Source organism: Dermacentor silvarum, chromosome 9 (assembly GCF_013339745.2).
Source record: "Dermacentor silvarum isolate Dsil-2018 chromosome 9, BIME_Dsil_1.4, whole genome shotgun sequence".
Lineage (NCBI taxonomy): Eukaryota > Metazoa > Arthropoda > Arachnida > Ixodida > Ixodidae > Dermacentor > Dermacentor silvarum.
Window position 1 is genome coordinate 101904114 of NC_051162.1, and position 23366 is coordinate 101927479.

Genomic DNA, 23366 nt, shown 5'->3' on the forward strand with positions numbered 1-23366 from the left:
CCAGCCGCGTCCTCACACCTGCCGAGAAGAACTATACCATCACCGAGCAGGAGTGCCTCGCTGTCGTTTGGTCCATCCAGAAATTTCTCCCTTATCTCCACGGTCATCATTTTACCATCGTGACGGATCACCACGCCTTATGCTGGCTTTCCACACTCAATAACTTGTCAGGGCGTCTTGGCCGCTGGATTCTTCGTCTCCAAGAATATGACTTTGAAATCATCTACAAGTCTGGTAAGAAGCACCAAGACGCAGACGCTCTTTCTCGCTGCCCACTTCCTCCAGCCGCACTCATCAATGGTTCCGCCACCGCCTCCAGTGACGCACTCACTGACGTCTCTTCTACGGCGGTTTTGTCCTTCGCCACTCTTGATCATCTCCCTTCGCACGACCATGCATCATTTTCGTCTCAACAGCTCGCTGACTCGTACTGTCGCCGTATTATAGACCGCCTTCGTGGAGCTTCGCACCCGCCTAACGCCCGGCTTCGTCGACAGCTGACACAATTTAAGCTTGAAAACTCCGTGCTGTACCGCCGTATCCACCATCCTGATGAACGACGCTGGTTGCCCGTGCTACCTCGTTGCCTTCGTGCGCGTGTCCTTCAGGCCTTTCATGACGATTTGACTGCTGGCCACCTTGGCATCCAGAAAACTTACGACCGCATAAGAAGTCGCTTCTACTGGCCTGGCCTGTCTACCAGTGTGGCGCGATACGTCACTTCCTGCGCCATTTGTCAGCGTCGCAAACGTCCAACATCAGCTCCCGCCGGACAACTACTACCAGTCTCATGTCCTGCGGAACCATTTGAGGTTGTTGGCATCGATCTATATGGGCTACTTCCCATGACTCCCGCCGTTAGTCGATGGATAGTGACCGCCGTCGACCACCTGACGCGCTATGCCGAAACAGCCTCTGTAAGTTCAACATCGGCTTCCGAAGTTGCTGCCTTCATTCTTCAATCCATCATCCTGCGCCATGGTGCCCCTCGCGTCCTTCTGAGCGACCGCGGAAAGACATTCCTTTCCCAACTAGTAGGCGAAGTGCTCAAAGCCTCTGGCACCACTCACAAAACTACATCAAGTTATCATCCTCAGACCAACGGCCTGACTGAGCGGTTTCAACGTACGCTCTCTGACATGATAGCCGCCTATATTCAACCCGATCACAGAAACTGGGACACAATTTTGCCATTCGTCACCTTCGCGTATAACACCGCCGATCAACGCACAACAAGTTACTCGCCATTCTACCTTGTTTATGGCCGTTCACCTAGTTCCTTTCTCGATGTTTCCTTCTTCTCTGCCCCTGTCAGTCCATCTCGATCTTCCTGCAAAGAATATGTTTCCCGCCTCGTCCATTGTCGCGAGCATGCCCGCGTCAACACCGCAGCCAGACAGCGGGACCGCAAGGATCATTATGACGCATATCATCGCGTAGTATTCTAACAGCCTGGCGATGAAGTGCTGCTCTGGACACCAGTTCGCACTCCTGGGTTGTGCGAGAAGTTTCAGTGTCAGTTTATTGGCCCCTACACGGTCCTGGAAATGACTTCTCCAGCTAATTATCGCGTGACCCCTGTTGTTTCCTCAACTGACCGCCGTTGCCGCTTTACCGAAGTGGTCCACGTTTCTCGTATGAAGCCCTTCACGCGGCGTTCCCCGTACCTTTAGGCAGCGGCCAGGATGGCCGCTTTCGCGCGAGGGAAATTAGTGTGGGCATTTATTGTGCACTTCTTCATCATCTGTACATTATCATCATCATGCGTGTGCCCCTCATCTTCATCGCGCGTGCGGGCGCATCATCATCAGCGTGGACTGTCGAAGGCTGTTCAGGCTGGTTGTGGACGCCGCCCTTCTTCGCCGTGTCGTCTCTCGGGCTCAATAAAGGTCCGACCTTACTGTGACGTCACAGTATCAAGGTGTGGTAGAATAGGGATGTCAAACCAGAAAAAAACGGGTTAATTTCGTATTAGGATTTATCAGAGTTATGGAAAAAAATGGATTAGGGCTCACTTATGGAAAAAATATATAGCGATTCGCCAACCAGTTCGCCACACGCTGAAGCGGATCGCTAACCATGTTGAGTACAGTAATCCTTATCCTGCCTATGAAGGTTGCATTTAAGGGAGAAATTCTAGCCAATTTTAAACCACAATTGTCGTTACAAACTTCAAAGCTTTAGCCTGTGCATGGAGCATGCGACGGCTTTGTCTGAAGGAGGAAGAAATGGGCTTTCTGGCGTATGGGAGACAAAAACCTGTTCTTCTTTAAAATATCAATGAAGTTCAGTGTTTGACAGCCGCATCTGTTATGGAGAAAAGGACAGGCATCTTACACAGTGTCGAAGCAAGAGCTCATGTGCGGCACGCGATGCGGTGCCACAAAGTGTCGGCCCTCTTTCCTACGCTTCCTTTTATTGTCATTAATAGTAACTACGGGGTAAACAGTCGAATGAAAAAGCGATATTCGAATAGCCTTTTTTTAAATCCAATCGAATAGGAGTATTCGAGAAAAGGTCACAGGACTGCGCGGCAGACCCAGCGGCTGGTGGACGGCTACACAGGAGCTCCATTTTCGGCAGCTTGCACGCGGCTTCGCGCCGAAGTTTCTTGGCGTCGTTTCCACGAGTATGAGCTGAACCGCCCGCCCGGCGTCTAGGGTGATCGAGCTACGGCTTGTGCTGCTCTCTGCACAGTGGTCTGCTGAGCTTGACATTGCCTGGCTGTAGCTGCGCGCGTAGCTCTATGATTCACTTCTTCAGCAGCGGTTCGTAACTTTCGAGGAAGCGCCATAAAGGGTAACGCAGAGTAAACACAGGTATCGAGACTACGCGCCGCGCATGTCACATCCGTTGATCCGTGACACGATACAATGCTGTTGATGACGATGATAATGATGCATTGCCTTTGAAACGGGCGGTGACAAACAGTCACCAAACCTGCTTCATTTGATCAGGTATGCGATATATATTTTCCCTTCTAGCATTCTTTATAATAATAATAATAATAATAATGATCAATCAATCAATCAATCAATCATGTTTATTTACCGTGCCCAGGAACAACCCTAAGGTCTGAGTGCTGGCGCACGCATACATTACAAACCAAAAACAAGACACTCAGGGAAAAATCATTAAAAAATAAATCAATAAAAATAAAAATTGTGAAAAGAAGAGAGTACGGACAACAAAGCGCAAAGTAAATACAAAAGAAAAAGGAGGAGAAGGACACTTGAACAATACATGATATTATAATACAAGGCAAAGCTCGGACAAGAACGATGACAAGGAGTTATGAAAGATATCAAGTTCACGAAAGTAAGCGTTATAAAGATTCTGTATTCTGTGGACAGTTGAGTGTTCGTGATGACAGGCAGGCACATGGAAAGGTCTATGTTCTCTGGTGATCTTGCGTGGGATGCGGAACATGACACAGCTGAGAAGTTCGGGACACGTGAGGTTACCGTGAAGGAGTTTAAAGAGAAACAGAAGGTCAGCGCGATTACGTCGGTCGCGAAGCGAAGGCAATGACAATCCAACAGTGCTAGTACAGGGTGCAATGTCCAGGTTTGCAAAGCGGTGATTATATATGCTTAGAAACTTTTTCTGGACACGATCTATAATGTCACTGTTGGATCTAGAAGAGCCATTCCAGACGACCGACGCATATTCGAGTTGAGGAAGGCAGATGGTTGTGTATAATTTGCGGAACGGTGTAGGAGACTTGAATTCCCTCGATAGTCTGCATACAGAACCAAGGGAGCGCATACCCCGCATTGCAACACGTTTAGTGTGAGCCGAAAAGTGTAAGGTTGCATCAAAAAGTACACCAAGATCATTGATCTCGCAGACCTTACACAACGGCACAGAATCTATAGAATAAGAAAAAGAAATACTTGCTGTTTTGCGTGTGAAAGTCATGACTTTGGTCTTAGCAGCATTCAAGGTAAGGTTATTATCCTTGCACCATTTAGAAAAGGAAAACAGGTCAGACTGCAGGGCGTGACAGTCATCAACAGTGTGAATTTTCTTAAAAATCTTGATGTCATCGGCATATAGAAGGAAAGAAGAGTTCCGAATAACAGAAAGAACGTCAATAATAAAAATTAAAAAAGGAGTGGTCCTAATACTGACCCTTGAGGGACGCCGCTAGTTGCCAAGTAAGAAGAAGATGTTTGGCCATTGACGTTAATATAACACGATCTATCAAGAAGATAACTGCGCAAGAGATTCACAACTGACGAGTTAACATCAAGGTGCGTAAGCTTGATCAGAAGCAGCGAGTGGCTGACTACATCAAAAGCCTTGCTGAGATCACAGTAAATGGTGTCAACTTTCCCCCTTTGAAGTACCGGCGTGGAGATCTGTGTCATGAAACTTGCGAGATTTGTGATAGTGGAGCGGCCGGTGAGAAATCCATGCTGATTCGGAATGAGCGAGTTCTTCACAGTAAAAGACAATATGTTGTGAAGAGCAAGCTCAAAAATCTTGGACGTTTACATCCAGACTTAAATACAGGAAAAACACGAGCAGTTTTCCACATGTGAGGGAAAGTGGAAGTAGTCAAAGAGTTATTAAATATAGATGTCAATACAGGAGCAAATATACTGCCATAAGCTTTTAGAATTGCGGAAGGGATGCCGTCAGGGCCGCAGGATAATAATAATGTTTATTTTTCATCACCACACTGATGAAGGAAGCTGTAGGTAAAAGCTGCTCTTCATAGAGGCAGCTTGACAAAGGCCCACAGCTACCTTTGTACAGAACACTCAGCAGTGTCAGTTACAATAAAATGCAACGTACAGCTATTTCAATTAAATGCAACGCACAGCAAATCTGCTTGAAAAAAAAATACGGAGAAATATCTTAGTCTCAATCACACAAAGCACAAGAACAATATAAAGGTGAACAAAGGGCTAATGTAATTTAAAAATTCAGAATATGCAGCTTGCGCAATTCAGTCGGAGTACATTGAAGAAAATCTATACCAGCTTTCACATATTTATTAAGTAATGTAGGTATTATGTAGGATAGCTAATCTTCAGAATAATTTGTCTTCGGGGTTGTCACTTTCCACGGTTCTTTATTTCGTGTATGAAACGTTGTGATGTTTTGCAGTAGATGACAAAGGTCGTACAGAAAATGTCGATTTTCTTTCACTTCGCGCCTGATCACTACAGCTAACATAAAGTGTAGAGGTTTTGGACGGGTAAAATTCCAGCCTGCTGAAACAATTGACCCGTGTGAGCATCATACGGTAAGTTAAAAAGCATTCTGATATATTTCTTTTGCATCAGGTGTAACTTCTGCAAGTTCGTAGAAGTTGTGGAGCCCCATACCAGAAAACAATAGGTGAGGATTGAATAAACAAGTGATTTATAGAGTAAAAGCTTTACTTTAAATGGCAACCCTGATTTACAGCTATACGTCATAACAACAACGCGCGATAACTGCTTCAGCACACTGTCGATATGTTCGTTCCATGGCATATTGCTTGAAAACGTAACTTCCAGAATTTTGATATGGTTTACCAGCTCAAATTCCGTATCACCATACGTAAGACGCAAATGATCGTTTATTGGCTTATTTTTCGGTCTAAATAACACCGCCTTTGCTTTGTTTGTGTTTATGCTTAAATTATTAAAACATGGCCAGTTTTTTAGTTTCGCAAGAATCTCGTTCATTTTTTCCTGGAGTGTTTTACTGTCTTCAGCTGAAACAAATATCCTGACATCATCAGCATATAGAACGTATTTGGCGTCGGGATAAACTTGAGTTAGGACATTTATGTAGGCTATAAAAAGAAGAGGCCCAAGGATGCTTCCTTGCGGTACGCCTTTAGAAATACACTTGAGCTCCGAGCAGTTTTTGTTAATCTCGACTATCTGTTTCTGATGTATTAGATAAAATTTCATTAAGTCTAGTGGATGACCACGAATACCATAGCACTGTAATTTCTGATACAACGTAGAATGTTGAATATTATCAAAAGCTTTGCTAAAATCTACATACATACCTAGCACGACATGTTTGTTTTTAAACTGGGATAGAATGAACTCTTTTTGCTCCAGTTGTGCCATTTCTGTAGATCGGTGTTTTCTGAATCCAAACTGAGTAGGTGAAATCACATGTTTCTCAAAGAATTGGTACAGTTGACGGTGCATAACTTTTTCTAACCCTTTCGAAAACACTGGCAGCATGGATATGGGCCCATAGTCTCTAACATCATTTTTGTCACCCTTTTTGAACAGAACGCTGACTTTTGCTACCTGCATTCGTTCAGGAAAAACTGCACTCGACAAACAAAGGTTAAAAATATGAGTGATATAAGGGACAAGAACATCCAGCGCATATTTCATGGGTCTAATCTGCATGCCATCAACATCACGAGACGAACTATTTTTAAGTTGCAAGAAAATGGAATAGACATCTTGTTCCACAACAGGCTCAAAAAACATGGAAGATGAATTTGGATCAAGAAGAAATTGAATAAACTCCTTAGAGATCACGACCATCACGTCATCTGTAACATTCACCAAATAGTCATTAAATATATTTGCAAGTTCCACTCCTCATATTTTTTTTTCGTTGATTGTAAGGTTTTACACACTTTGCCGTGATGTAGTTCGGTTTAGAAATAAATTCAGTTTTTTTGCACAGGACGTCCGTCTTATCTGCGCTTGCTTCTATTTCTGTGTGTATATAGCGCAATCTGCGCTTTCTTATTTCCTTATTTAATCGACTTCTGTACGTCTTGTATTCTTTAAGAATGGTGGAATTTCTACTTACCACGAAGTTGTGATAGAGTTCATTCTTACGTTTAATTTTACTTAGCACAGCAGGAGTTATCCATGACTTACGGGATTTTTTATTCACATAGAACTGTTCTTCTGGGAAGTGGTGTCTATAAGTGACTGAATTATGTGTAAAAATTTATTGTAGGCTTGTTCAGCGTTTTTATCAAAATTATCTGATTCAGATTACTATCAAACAATTCCTTTCTAAAAGCCTCTAGACTAGATCCAGAAATATCTTGAATACAAACCATCTCTTTTTTACGTTCCCGTGAACTGCACTTTTTAATGAACAGAAAAATAGGAAGGTGATCGCTGATATCCTGTGACAAAACTCCACCAAGAATGCTATTGATATTGATATTTGTAATGAACAAGTCCAGCAACGTTGCACTTTTTTCTTTAAATCCGGTTGGCGAAGCAGTAGCAGTAGAAAAACCATTTGATACAATCAGCGTATCCATAGTTCGCTATGACGCAGAGTGACCTAACATATCTATGTTAAAGTTGCCTGCAGATACCAAAAGATACAGGTTCTCAGACGAAAAACGTAAGAGCTTTTCATAGAAGCAAAAAAAGCTGCCAGGGTTTCCGTCTGGTGGCCTATAACACACTGAAAGCAGATATCTCCCGGCGAGAGCAGTAAGTATTTCAAGATCATCACATGTGACGCAAAAGTCAGGAAATAGTTCGCATTGCATGCCTTCCTTCATTAGTAACATAACACCGCCCCCACGGCGCGTTGCACGATTCAAACAGAAAGACTGATAAGAGATGAATGTGGGCGCGTCATCCTTATCTTTTCCCCATGTTTCAGTAAGCAATATGAAATCAAACAAGAAAGAAAATTCAGAGGTAAGAAATTGAAGATTCGCTTGTTTATTCCGAAGGAAACGAATGTTCAAATGTAAACATTTCAAGGAATTTTTGTAATTTGTGGTACCGACAACATTTAGTTCTTGCGAAAGAAACGGACGATTTTTTTCTTCATCCATTTGCTTATCCTTTTTTGCTTCCTCAAGACAATCCAACCCTTTCTCGGTCAATCCCCCATAGTGGGCCTGGCGATAGCTGCGACGGTGGCGATAGCGGCGGCGGTGGCATGAGCCCGTAACGGCTTTTGGAAAGAGCCCGTAACAGCTTACGCTGTAAAAAAGCAACGACGCACCAACGCTCAGTCCAGGCAGCACGTGCGTTAGACAGAAACAATAGAAGGCAATGAAGAGTTCACCAAGCACTGGCTCTAGAGAAAATTCTAATGGAAATTTGTGTTGGTAATATACACGAATTATAGGTCCATTAGTCAAAGGTACAGGTACAATTGAGATTTCTGCCATGCTTGAAGCTTCTTCTGTAGGGAAATACAATTTTTTGTCCGACAAATATAATTTTTGGTTAGAAATTGAAGCAATAGAAATTGCGATATAAACTTTTATTTAACAAATACAATGCTTTATAGGTCCCCGTAGATGCATTAGACGTATAGATCATGATATCAACTTGTATTGGTAGTACTGCTCGGCGAGCAGTCGACCAAGAACAGGCGCGATCCATCGAGAATGAAGGCACGGAAGAAATCGCTTCAATAAAGGAATTATGCGCCCTAAGCTGTATATTTGTTGCACTGAGGATATTTAGGTGCCGTTGGTTGTTTCGCTGCGTAGTTATATGCAGATCGGAGCTGATCGCCTGCATATCTGTAGGATTAATACAGATTGAGCTATATATACGTCACGATGCGTTATGCAAATACTGTCCGGTGTCTCAGCTATTTGGCCAGGAAGTAGCAGCAATCACGCTCCTCACAGCCCGGGAGAGTTCGCCTTCAAAGCTTCAATTTAAAATGAACAAGTAAGGTACCTTCTCAGAACAAACTGCTTTGGTACAGAGTGCTCCTATCTATACCAATACACGTTATCAGTTTTTTCAGTGCAACAAATCTGTTTCGTAATCCAATACAGGCGATAACTTTTACAAGTGTATCAAGTATCTTAATTACAGACCACGAGAGAATCTCAGTTTTATTCGTGTACCAGGTTTACTCAATCATGCAATAGAACAATACTGTCAGATTTATTGATTTATCACGTTTAGCGCTTCATGATCCAAGAAAGATGAAAACAATAAACTATTTTTCTTTGAATTTGGGTGACGGAAAGTGATAGCTGAACGAACTAAACTCATAGCCTGATTTCGTCTCGGTATTCCTCGCTTTTCACGACCCCGTCGTAGCCGTAGGGTTTGACCATAGTTCATTTTCGTCACATGAGTGAAAGTGAAAAGTTGCGCAGCATACATTCCTCGCATAGCACCAATACCTTGCGCTCGCAAGCGAGGTTCCCGCCTTTATTTCGTTCCAATGCCCGTCCGTGTCGCGGAGGCATGAATCATTTGACGCAGCTTGGAAAACGAGCAGCGCTATAAAAACAGAGAGGGGGATGGAAGCGTCTCGTGGCGTGTATAGGTTCTTCATAGGTGTTCTATCGTCGTAGGTGTTCTATCTATCGACGCCATCTGAGCGCCGGCTGTTTGCGTTGTCAGTACTACGACGTGGCCGAAGTGCTGCGGAGTGACACTGTAGGGGCGTAGGCAAAGCTAGCATGTGCATTACGTGCGTGGCCAAGGGGATTTCATTTGCATGAGCATGCAGCGTATATCTGCGCGTTGAAATGCCAACAATGCAAACAGCGGTCACGCGTTAATGGGCAGCGCCTAAATTTATTTCTTTGTAGACTCTTTCCAAGAATGGTGCGCGCCACTCAAATAACTTTTTCGCGTTGCCACGCCGATTGCAATTCTAGCGATAGCATTATTGAGAATGTGCCATCTGAAAGCAACCGAGGCAGCTTAATAAGAATGAGTCACAACTTTATTTTTCACAACAACAGGCACTTTAGTATGAATTGCACAGACTAGGAGAAATCTTTAACTGCGCATCAAAGACAGCGTGAATTGGTGACAACGCTTGTGTATTTAATGATGCATGTAATAGAGTAAAGAGTATATAAGTGTAAAAAATGTGCCTGGTTTTCTTATACAGCACCACCACTTCCCTGCAGTGCCTTAATTTCATTGAAGAAAACAGGAACTTTTTGGTTTGCATGATGTTTCAGGGAGACGAATACGAAATCTAAATCTGCAGGCGAGCAGAAACAAATCCTAGATTGTTTATGGCGTTACTAGCTGCTATGGTCAACTGATGTGACAAATTGTTCTCGTGTTCAAGTCTCCAGGAACATTCACGTTGTAAAGAAAAAAACAGCGACTGAAATTTAAATATTGTGAAAAATAGCCACACTAGTAGACAGTACTAATAGGTAGTATGCATGTTACTCAAAAATGAAATCCGCTTTCGAATCAGCGCTAATGCATCTATCTAGCGCTTCGCTTGAATTCCTTCACGTCCGGGATGGTTGAAAACTCGCCACGATACATTCGATCTAACTATGCATTAATAATGTAAACTTCGGTTTTTAATTACCAATCCTAATTGTGTTCCTGTAACACAGCCACAATGTATACAGGATGAATGTTTGAGCATCGTTACCAAGATGTGCCCGTATTGCATTCTTTGATGACGTAACTTTGCTTAAAATTTTGCTTTAACGAAAGAGCTGAATGATACGCAAACACATTGCGTCATTAGACACCAATAGCAATGGCCGCCTTGCACTTCGCTGAATGTGAACAAGGTACCCGTTGGGTGTCTAAATATGAAAGGTTTATCTTTTTGATGTATTTCGTTGGCGAGTGTACGTTTTTATTCAACCATACAAGACCCCATTATTCACAAACAGCGTAATGTTGAAAGTTGTTTCATAAAATGATGAGCACCTTGTTTGAAATGAGCAGTTCGCGTATGCTACTATGTACGTGCGTTCTATTATTATTTAGGGCGTATCAAATCCTCTAAATATCTTTGTACAGTAATCTACACAATTCACACAAGAAAATTTCCACAATTTTCCTGCGACCAATATTTAAGCGGTCTGTTACTTGCCTCAGCTATTTATTCAATTTTATTTATGAGTACCTTACAGCGCCCTCGTGGGACATTGTGTAAGGGGGGCAATACAGCATGTACAGAATAGAGAAATACACATAGGTGAAATATTGATTATTACAGATGTAAGTGAACACACGAACAGAGAAACGCAAAATATACTAAAACAGCAAAGTGTAGTGTCTGAAGGCGTTACACAAAAGATAATATAAAGCAACTATTTAAACACCAACAGTTTAACAAGATATGATAACTGCCGAAAAAGTATTACGCAAATAACTGTACACAGACGATAAAATAAAAACAGGTGAAAAAAGCATCGCCAAAACTATAAAAGCAAATAAAAAAGAAAAAAAAGCATACCGGTTACAGCATTGTAGGCACGGGTGAACGCGAAAACGCCATACATCAAATTTCAGTGCATAAATATTTTTTTAGGTTGTTTAAGAACTTTGCGTGATCCCGCTCTGATGCGAGATCATCTGGTAGGTCATTCCACAAACGAATCGCTCGTGGAAGGGCCGAAAGGTTGAAAGCGTCGGTTTCACCGTACATGCGTGATAAGCTAAAGTTGTTATTTAGTCGGCGTGAAGTTCGATGAGCTAGATTAAGGTGAACAGATGGCATCATGCTGGTGTGGATGAGTTTGTGGAAAAGTGATAAAAGGGAAATGTCACGACGAATTTTTAGCGGCTCGAGTCCAAGGCCTTGTTTAATCTGTGTTATGCTAGATGGGTAGCTGTAATTACGCGTAATGAATCGACTGGCTCTGTTCTGGATAGATTCTAACTTGTTAATTAGGTATTTTTGGTGCGGTGACCAAATGGAGGGGGCGAACTCGAGTTGCGGACGGATTAAAGCAAGATACGCGAGTTTACGTACATCGGAAGGAGAATTGTATAAATTACGGCGTAGAAAACCTAATGATTTTGATGCGTTAGCACAGATAGAAGTGATATGTGTGGACCAGGAAAGATTAGGAGTTGGTTTATGCCTAGGTACTTATAATGCTGAGCGCGTTCCACAATGCTGTTACCAATTTTGTATAGACCACTAAAGTTATGATGTTTTCGACTAAAAGTGATTAGTTTGCACTTGGAAACGTTTAATGTCATCTGCCAGGTATTGCACCACTCACCAATACGCTCTAGGTCTTGTTGAAGGGCAAGATGATCAGTACTGCTGCGGATGGGACGGTAAATAATGCTGTCATCAGCGAATATGCGCATACAAGATGATAAATTGTCCGGCAGGTCATTAATGTAGATGAGGAAAAGTAAGGGGCCGAGAACACTTCCTTGCGGAACACCAGAGGAAACGTAACAAAGTGATGAAGAGTAATTGTTTGCGATAGTAAATTGCTGCCGGTTCGTTAGGAAGTTACGGAGCCATGTTAGCGTAAGCGAATCTAGTTTTAGCGATGATAGTTTTAAAATCAAGCGGCAGTGAGCAACACGATCGAAGGCCTTTGCAAAGTCAAGGAATATGCAGTCTGTCTGTAGATTACTATTCATGTTAGAATGCAAGTCGGTAGTAAATTCGAAAAGTTGAGTCTCACAAGAAAGACCCTTTCGAAACCCATGCTGGTTAGAAAAGAAGAATTTGTTAGATTCTAAATGATTGTAAATGTTAGAAGCTAAGATATGCTCAAGCATCTTACAAGAGATGCATGTTAAGGAAATGGGGCGATAATTCCCACGTGAACTTTTATTCCCACTTTTATGGACTGGCACTACTTTCGCTATCTTCCAGTCAGTAGGCAACAATCCTGTAATTAGTGACTGCCGAAAAATGTGGAATAGGATTTTACTAGAGGCAGATATAGTGTTCTTTAAAATTTTAGAATTTATATCGTCAATACCAGAAGACGAAGACATTTTCAGATTTTGTATGATTTTAGAAATGCCTTCAATTGTTGCCTATTGTTGTTTGACACTACCGCATTTGTTAGGGGAACTAGACACGGATTTACTGCTGGAGAGATGCTTTTGCGTTCTGCCAGGATACCTTCCTGTTCTACGCCACGTCCGCACTTCATACATCAATCATCTACTTTCGAAAATTTTCACCTATACCTACGCGTTCTTAGATTTGAATTGAGGGAGTGCATTGAAATTTCAGTTTTGCATCATTTACTGTTTCTACTTTTTGCTCGTTGACATCGTTCTATAGCTGAATTTTTATCCGTTACTGCTACTCACTTCCCTAAATCTTACATTTGCACCATTTACTTTGCTGCTATCCACCACAATAGCATTATACCAAGTGGGTGGTTTCTACAGCTTATACCGTAGAAATGGCTTTTCCCCAGGTCTCCCGCTTACCCGGTGCACGAATACAAAGAAAATAGGTCATCGCCACACATGACGGAATGGTACCTGCCTAGACCTGCCCGTTTCAGCCCACACGGGTAGCCGTTCCTAATCCGTTTTGCTCTTCATGAGAACTGAATGGTGTTGTATGTTTTCACTAAGCTTTATCTGACCTCGGTAACCTAGTTCGGACGTTATCCCCGTGTTGTTCATGAGTACAATTTTTCATATCAAGAGAGCGATACCAAGCACGTGGTCTCATGCAGACAGCTCGCGATGTCACTTCAAAGAAACGCTGGCTTTTCGATATGCGCCGAAATGTACGCTTCTACAGTTGGAATGCAACATTTCGTGGCAATATAACTGCAAACGTATTTCGGACTACATTCATTGCTGGTATCTAAATCAGTGGCCACCGCTTCTGTAGTGCCCTAGGTTGCTTCAGAATTCAAATAGTCCTAAAATTTCGATTCTATATTGACAACAGTCTTTTTTACCGGTTCATAAGTGGATTCACCCACCCATCTACTTTTGCTCATATTCCTCAGTTTTCTTTCGAATAACTTTTTGCTCTGAGACTCCAGACCTCCAAAGGATGCACATCCCATAACTACTTGTACAGTTTAAGTTATAGCTTTTCCATACATTCCCAGTGATAGCTTGCCAACAGCCCGCTCACTAACATCCAGTGATGATTAAACTTCAGGATTTAGAACCATACCGTGTTAGCAATATCATCCCAAAATTATTATTTTTTCCAAACACTATATGGAATTTTGATATTTGTCGGATCCTCATGGCCCTATGCGTTTTGTGTTTCATTATGGCCGCGTTTCTGTTGCCTTTCGCTTTGTTTACCAGTTATATGTTTAAACTGGAATGCTTTTCCTTGGCTCTTCCGGCTGTTCTCGCGGTAGGTACAATGATGGTCGGTGGATGGTGGTCCACCTGTACAGAGAAGCCGATGCAAACGGTGCGTGCTCTCGCTCAACCTATTGACTGAGTTAGAGGGTGCGTTCAATGCCGAACGTCAACTATAGCCGATTGTAGCTCTTTGAGAAGCACGTGCAGTGGTGCGTGAGCTCTGGATCGTCTGTAAATTTTGATGTCGTGGAGCGGTTGGGCAAAACAGCCCCCCTCTCCTCTCGCCCAACGTTACTTGCTCCCGCCAGCACCTCCTGAACTCTATTCACCTAGACCAATACCACAATAGGTGGCTTTCATCTCCCACTGCTGCAAGAAAAGGATAGCAGCAGCGGAGAGACTAACTAATATGGCCGGATCCGTTACAGGCATAGGCAGCGGTACAAGGTAGATAGAGAAGTTTTGAGGAAGGGACTACCGATACCTATAATACCAATACTACTTATATTGTCGCTACAGATTTATAGAGTAACAGCTTTGTTATCTATCAAAATATGTAATTAAGCAGTGAGCGCTATGGTTGCTCCTCAACAACACGTCTCATCTTTAACATATACTGCGCTGAACCCTGTGCACATAATCATCATTGGACTCGCCATGAAGTCTTTCACCAGCGATAGTTTTTGTCTTTATCATTTAAAATTATTGCGATGCTGTATAACATATATTTCCTGTATCTCGCCAATCCATGCTCTCCTCTGGCACGTAACTGCAATGAAGTTATGCTCCGCAAATCATAATAACCATGTTTTGTTTTCAGCGCGACATTTCAGTACAACTCGTAGACAATACGAGTTGTCGTAATGGAATCTGCCCTTTAATAGTTTTACCATTATTTACACGCGTCCTTCGTGCAGTCTGAAGGGAGGCTGTCTTAAAGAATGAGTAATCAGCCTCATGTGACGCCGCTTGGGAACTGTGCATGTGATAAACTCAGTGGTTATCCGCACAGGTGAAACTAGGCTTCAGAGAAAGCTTTCCTGACCTGGCGTGCAAAGAGCAGGTTTTATGATTGAAAGTTGTGAATGTTTCACAGAAACAAACTGTCCTTGAGTGCATACTTGATAGAATGAACAAAGTTTAGGGGCTCTTGCTTCTAGTTCAGCCGCAGGGAACTGGCCATAAAATATCAAGCTCTGCTGTAGCTTTTCCACGCTTTCAATGCGTATATCCGCAGAGTAACCGCTTAGCTATGTTTATTGAAAGCGGGAATCCAAAGCATGCAAGTGTATCCACAGAAACAAGCTCTTCTAAATTACACGTGCGATTTTGCTTAAGCGATGGTAGCTGCTTTCAAGGAGAGTCATGCGACATTGCAGGCTGGATTTTCACGAGAATATTGCATTGCTATATGTGGTCTCCGTGTCCAGAATTTTTTGAAGAAATTGAATTTATCATGATCTTTGAACTGTTTTCCTTAATATTTCCTCTTGAAAAGTTTCAAAGAAAAATCGAACCAGCTACCGAGAGCTCGTGATCCTGAGCGTTGTCGGCTATAGCCAGGGAACGACACACAATAACTTTCAAAGGGATGCTCAAAAACTAAAATTTTTCCTGAGCATAGCTTCCCTAGTAGGACCTTTTAATTATTTTGGGGGATTCATTGGTTTTGTCTTTACAAACATGGCGGAGAAGAAGCACAGAAAAAGAATATAGCTTAAGGCACGCATATATGCATATACCGAAGGCGCTGCCTCATTGAAAAAAAAGTGGGACGGGAGGGCGGGGGGCGTGTCTATCTCTTGGAGATGATTGCTGATGTTAATGCCATTAGCAATATATCTAATGCTCGGTATATAGTTTGTGTATATTTGTGTTGTGCTACATTTGTGTTGAGGTAAATAGGGCACTGCATATAGTGTCATAAACCCGTGGGAGACACGCAGTGTTACGAAGTGGGCTAGAGGGCGATCTCTTCACCTACCGGAAACGAAAACATCCAAATGTCCTATGTCCAAGTGACCCATGTTGTCGTAAAAGTGGTTCTTCCAAAAATACCTACGTTGACCAACAGTCAAGTTTCCGAGTTATTTTTAAAGACCCACGTAAGAAATCGTCAATTCCGCCAACGCTTCGAGATGTAGTAAAACTTCAGACATTACTGACCGCCTGCGACTTGGTACAGCATATACGCGGTACTTCTTGTGCTGGATTGAATGTGGCCCTAGTCCAGAATGTCCGTGTGGCCACCCAAACAAAAATGGGCACCACTTCCTCCTTGAGTCTCCAAGGCATGAAACTGCAAGGCAAAGTTTGAGGGCATATCTAATACTAATAGATCGACGATCATTCACATAAAAATTATGACAGTTTTGCCGCAAGGGCGAAATAATGAATGCGATAGCAACGTGTTACAATATTATATGATGTGCAATAGTCATAGCTGTATTAGTCGCATGCATTGAATTAAAACTAGGCTGACTAAGTAAAAACGAGCTGTTCTGCTAGGGGCCCTCTGTTTGAGTCCTGCCATCGAGGACAATTTCAGTTATGTTTATTAATTAAAGTCAACATCTGTCCCAGCGATCTTACCACCACTTTTGCGTATCGGGTATGTTTCAAGCTTGTTTCCTGGGCCCATGCCGGAGGTAGTGCGCAGTCGCGCCAATAACAATTATTCATTGTCAGGTTTGATTTGTTATTTTTTCGCATTTATTAGTTGAGTCAGAGAAGATTTAAGATAAAAGGCACGCGCTGTCAGTGTTTCGTTTGATGAGATTTGTTTGTGGGCTGCCATTCTCAAACTTCTGAGGAATTATTTTGTCATGAATGTAGGACCCGGTATGAGCGACTTTAGTGATGAAGGTTATGACAATATAACCAGCATATACCGCATGCAATACTGCATGACATGACATATACCATACTTATACTTAAATATATACGGAACCTCACGGTGACGGCGAATAGCGGGGCTTCACAGAGAAGCGCTTATCACCTTTAAATGTTTTCTTAGTACACACCAGTATATCTTGGATTTGAATCAAATTTTAATGTCCGCTGAAATATACATGCATGATATAAGCCTCTGCTTGTATGTCAAAAGTTAGGTAGTATGTTGTGCATGGATATACCTACGGTCTATGCACTCGTCTGTAAAACTGAACTTCTGTGAAACTGAGCTTCTTTGTGTTCTTGGACAATACGAAGCACATATGTTTACATATGCAACTGTATACATTCTCACCTTCCATTGATCCCGGGACTCATGGATAGAACTTTTCGATATTGCTTACTGACGGTTTTTGTGATTCTTTTGTGTTGCTTTTTGTTACAAAGAAGGAGTACAGACAAGGAGTTACAGACAAGGAGTTACAGACAAGGAGTAGCCGATGCCACTGAAAGGCGCCAAGCTCTCCTATTATATCACGTCAATAAAAAAAATTCAAGGGACACTTAATTATTCCTACGTGGATGAATGCAAAAGCATTGCGGCCACTGTGCGATGCTTTGGCATTATGCCCCAACCCAAGGTCGTGGATTCGTCTCCCCAACAAAGGTTGTTGGTTCGAGTGCCTTAATTAAATATACCTTGATTCACATTGGCGTAATCAATCTCACTCTAACACCACAGCTCGTGGGTTAGTCTCTCCTGAGGACGTAGGTTCGAGTGCCGTAATTAACTGTATCCTAATTAAATGTGTCCTAATAATTTCGCCATAATTAACACCAAAGGTCGAGCGTTCGATGACTCTTTGGACCATCGGTGGTCATGCCGGCGCCATCAACTACGCCGGACTTTCCGCCTCATGAGCCATATAATGTTTTTGCAATAATAAAAAATGTATTTTCAAGAGTATGTATCCCCACCCACGTCAACACTGGCGACCAGGCACCCCCGAAACTCAACGAAGTAGGCCACCGCAGAGCGCGAGAGCTGACCGACCGTGCCCGTCCGGCCTCTCGGGAAGACCCCCGAACCGAACGAGACAGACTGACCAGATACAATGACATCACAAAGATGTGCCAACAAGCCAGAAGAACATTCCTACCATTACACAAAGACCTAAACAGGGCACAAGCAGTGGCCCTACGTCAACTGCAAAAAAAAACATCCCCGAACCCGTTTCACCTCAAACGTATATTTCTCGCAGTACACAAAGAAGACACATGGAGGATATGCAAACAGGAAACAGCTGCACTCAAACACATGCTATGGGAATGCATGTAACGCCTAACACAAAACCAATTAAACTCCGAGACCCTCTCGCTGAGGTTGGCCGCCCCTCTGCGCAGCTCCGACCTCGGCGACCGACTCTGGGCTTTCCAGCTGGCCCGCGAGGCGGCCCTGAGACAAGATCTCGGCGTCCCGTCGTGGCAGACCTGAGCCTGGGTCGCCAAAACTGCAGGAAATTTCAATAAATTTATTACCAATCAACCAACCAAAAGTGTCACATACCCAATGACCCAAGTTGCCACAAAAGTAGTTCAATAAATAGTCGCATATACAAAGTGGAACATACGCAGAAACCCAAGTTGACATAGAATATGTTCAATAGACAGCGGCACATACCCCGTGACTGAGGTTGCCGCGAAAGAGTTCACACAGTGGCAATTACCTAGGGACGCAAATTCGTTCGATGGTTGGTTTCGAACGCGGCTCTCTCTGTGGTTGCCTCTGCAGCCCGGTGCTCTACCAACCTGACCATGGACCATCAAGGACCCATGTTGATGTGAAAGAGGTTAGCCGAGGGCAAACAGACATACCGTAAACTGAGTGAGGTCACCCAAAGTTGCTAATTTCATTCAATTCAAACATGTTTTGAAAAATCGTTTCTAGAAACAGCTTAAATTGAACTTGAGCAAAATGTGAAGCCTTCTGTACCCAGCGTCAGAGACATCTGCTTCCTAGACTTAAGCGCAAATGAATCGGTGAATTCCACGTGAATTGTGAGAGAAGAAATGTCAAACTTCGAAACGTATAAATAATGCATCAACAATGCCCAGAAATGTTTTGATAGGCTTCATATTTATACGACGTGCATGCGCCCTGAATACAGACTGCGACCGTGATTGTTTCATTCGTGAAGAAGTCGGAGTTATTGCGGGTAAGCCGCAACAGAAGGCACCCAGAATCAGTGTTGCCAGGTTTGGCTATTTATAGCAAAATTTGGCTACAGGAAAATAATTTGTCGCGTCGACGTGGACGAGTTGGCTATATTTGGGCTACTGAAAATCTGCGACTTGGCATTCTTTGGTCTATAAGTGGCGCCCAATTCACGCTCCAGGGGTGGCTCTGATCGGGTATAAGCAAATCTCGAAGGCTATGTTTTAGCTGGCTGAGCCGGCCGCGTGGCTGTGCGTGTGTGCGTGCTCGAAATCCCCCCCCCCCCGCCCTTCCTTTCCCTCTCTGCGCCGTTGTCTGAGCCGGTGGCTTTGATCTTTGATGCACTTAAACTTACACGCCGCTTGACCGTTATCACCCGATCCCCGGGCATCGGGATGAACCTGGGAGTAGTGGGTTTTTCACAGTACACTGTACTAAAATGGATATGCTCAGGAAGGGAGAGGAATAACGTAGGGTCGAGGCCGTCGGGCGATCGTGGCGCCGACATGGAAGAAGGGAAGCACGGGTGGGGGACACGCTCCAGTGTGTTCATGGCCATGTTTTCTGGGTGAAGTATCGCGCCAGGCACAGCTTGCGACCTACTCCACGTTTCTCGCGCGAAGCTTTACTGCCATTTTCCTTCTCCTGCTAGATGAATTTTTTTTTTCGTTCTTACATTCGAGATTCATTTCGATAGGTTGGACGTAAGATCGGATCCTCCTCAGACAGGAGAATCCAAACATGGGGAAGTGGGCCAAGTATGCGGGAACGTATAAAGAAGAATGGGAGCAAGACTCTGAGCCAAAGGTGGGTTCTGGTGCTTTTACTTCTAGGTGGTTTGCCCGTAACGTCAGGGATGAAGATACTCATTCTTCTAATATTGGAACATGTTTGCCACGATGACATCAATGCCCCACGTCACATGAACTTCACCCACCGTGTTAGCTTAGCAGGTGAAGTGTCACGTTGCTGGCTCGAGGACGCGGGTTTGATTCCCGGCCCCGGTGATCGCATTTCGATCAAGGCGAAATGCAGGAACACCTGTGTACTTAGATTTAGGTGTACGGTAAAAAACCCGAGGTGGCCAAAATTATTCCGGAGTCCCCCACTGCGTCATGCGTCCCAATCATATCGTGGTTTTGGCACGTAAAACCCCAGCAATTATTAGAGTTTTAGAATAGGGGCTTCAAACGTTTTCTGGCCCCGAATAAATCTATAGCGTCGAAGCCACTGCGCACGCGCATGAAGCAAGCTGTCTTTGGGTTTTGCGTCTGGCACGCTATTTTATCGATTTAGCGGGAGCCCCAAAACTTTCGCCAACAAGCATGACGGCGCCCATTGAAGCGACAGCTCTAACCTAGCACCAAACTGGGCTGGATTCGTGGTGAAGTTCGTAAGCTAGGAGAAGTGATTGCGGTTATCGCCTTCTGTCAACTAACATGTGTGATGAAGATTGATTCATTAGGCGCCACTGATTATGAATTGAATTGTCGATTTCACGTCTCGTAGGCCAATCACGGATTGAATTGGCTAAACTAAGCACAACATGTTGCTTACTGTTAATAGAATAAGTTCTAAATTGTAATTAGGAGCGAAAACCCGAAAATCTAAATTACTGTTCTTATCATCAAATGGTATATTTCATTTTAATATTTATACCAGCTTTTCTTTGACACCTTAGTGACGCTGCAAGCGCAACAGGCTTTTCTCAGACGCAAAACGCCTAATCTAAAAACTCTTTACCCCTGCATCCCTCAACGCTAACACCCGCAAAGCACTTGGGGGCCCAACACTTTGGGGGCCCCTATTCTAAAACTTTATTAGCACATCAAAATGTTTTTTATATTACAGCAACCGGTTTTCGCAGCATAACCACTGTTATCAATTTGTCGTTTACCTTTGTCCTTTGTGCGCCGTCGTGGCTTTTACCATTTCCAGCGAGTTACACTCGAGACGTGCTCGTCGCCGAAAACAACTGCGCACTTCTTACACTCGTGTGCCATTTTGCGCAGTATTCTTTTAAAGCTTCGCTTACACCGACTTAGACAGTCAGTGGCATCTGTTGTCTGTCAATTTATTTTAACGCATGTTCTTGCCGTGCTAGAGACCTAAGATGGCGGCCAGGTTGATGTAAATGGACAGTATATAGAGCATGTAGCAGCTGAGCCGGGCCAAGCTAATTGAAAAAAAAACGAGAAAAGAAGATAGGACGATGAGACAAAGAACACGAGATATCATAGCACGAAAGGTTTGTTTTAGCTAATAAAAAAAAGAAGCCGTGAGCACGTCGCCGTCGCAGATCGCTGAAAAGCTTAACTCTACGCCGCAGGCAGAGATAACGTGAGGTCCATGATGCTAAACATTATTTTGCCTTCACGACAGCTAAAAAGCAGAGTTCGCAGTTATTAATACGGTAAATAGCTAGAATAATAGCTCAGTACTATCTGTCATAAAATAGAAGCACTGATTTCGCTCTCTGCAGCGATTCGCTTGAACTTTAGAGCTTCCGGGGCCAACCAAAAGTGTTTTGTGGAAGGATGATGTCACGGTTGTTGTTGTCGTCAAGGGCCGACCATCACGGCAGCACGAACATTTTCCTACGACGGGTTGTGCAAAAAAGGATTGCCGTAGTCAAATGTGAAAATGTATACGCAAATAAAAGTGCAAATAAAAATGGCTATATTTGGCTTTGAAATTTTTTGCAATTTTTTGTGTTTGGCTACATTTGGGCTACAACTTCTCTAGGTTTTGGCTACGCCGCCTCGTCCAACCTGGCAACACTACCCAGAATAGAGATTCAGGGCGCAAGTAAAGCATAAAAGTGCACCCTGAAGCCCAAAGAGAAATCTTAGTATCGTTATACAGTGTTTGACGTAGCTGTGAACGTGTAAGGAGGTCTTGTTTGCTTGGTGATTGCTATATGTCATGTACTTGTAATGAAGCGTCTTGCGAACATGCCTTGGAAACTGGCGTGAAAGGCTTTCATTGAAAGCGGCACATACCCGATGCATTTGTAGCGCAGTATGCTGATGCATCGGGATGTTGTCCTTGAGGAAATCATTGTCAAGTGGATTCGATTACGCTCAGCATCGCAGAAATCTGAGAGGTCTCTTTCGGCATTGGAGTGTAGCTCATTCCGAATTACACATACATAGTTACCGAAATTGGCGTCAAAGAGAGAGAGAGAAATAGAAGAGAGGAATTGGTGTCAAAGATGTTCATTCAAGAATGGCGCACACCTACAGGGACATACCCAGTTACCCACGATGGTAACAAAGAGGAATATCAATACAAACTGAGTGACCCATACGAAGTGCTCCAAGTCGACGTCGAAGATGTTCTTCGAACAGCGGTGTCTATCCAAGTCCCCATTTACAGTGACTCATGTAGGCGTGAAAGAGGTTCGTAGAAGAGCGGCAGGTATGTACTCACCGCCACATACTTCTACTGCTGTTTCTTCAGCACAATAAGCCGATGCGCTACCCACTCAACCATGGACTACCCAGTGACTCAGATAGGCGGGAGAATGGTTAGATGGAAACATACAAAACTACACAGGCAAACAGATACAAAGATACATACATGGATAGGTATTCCCGGAAAGTGTTTGAAGTATCCAAAGAATGTTAACGCAATAAAATGCCACAAAAATAATTTTTTTTCACAATAGCTGAGTACGACGGTTAAACAACAGCGCAACGACGATGGCACGATAATTGTATGACGATGACTATTTGACAACCACGGCATATGAGAGTCAGATGTCGAAGTTAGAATGACGAAGATGTCATACCATTGTCGTGATGTCGTTCCAACGAACGCATGACGACGAGGCATGACAACGGTATGAGGACAATGAGTTGAGGACTAGTGTATGGCGATAATGGCTTGACGATGGCTGCATCACGACGCCTGTAGGACGGCGGCGGCTTCACGCAGCCAGCCTGACCACAGTCAGGTAACGAAGTTGGAGTGACCATGATGGCATGACCATTACGGCATGACAATGACGGTATGATAACAATTGTATTACTTCGACTGTCTCACAATGACACAATGACGACGATGGTATGACAATGACAGCATAATGGCGACAGCTTGGTTACGATAGTAAGACGAAAAAAGATTGACGTCACTGGAACGACGAAAGTGGTACGAGGACAATTGGGTGACACCGATCTATCTATCTATCTATCTATCTATCTATCTATCTATCTATCTATCTATCTATCTATCTATCTATCTATCTGTCTATCTTCCTACCAGCCTGTTACGCAAACACAATG

General features: G+C 43.4%; 1 long non-coding RNA gene across 1 annotated transcript; it reads left to right on the plus strand.

Annotated features, from left to right (window-relative positions):
* The first annotated feature begins 21876 nt into the window (after positions 1 to 21876).
* On the plus strand, positions 21877 to 22667 carry LOC125940154 (uncharacterized). The gene is made up of 3 exons (XR_007463389.1): positions 21877 to 22234; positions 22273 to 22504; positions 22552 to 22667. It is a non-coding gene; the product is annotated as an uncharacterized LOC125940154 (long non-coding RNA).
* The last annotated feature ends 699 nt before the right edge of the window (positions 22668 to 23366 follow it).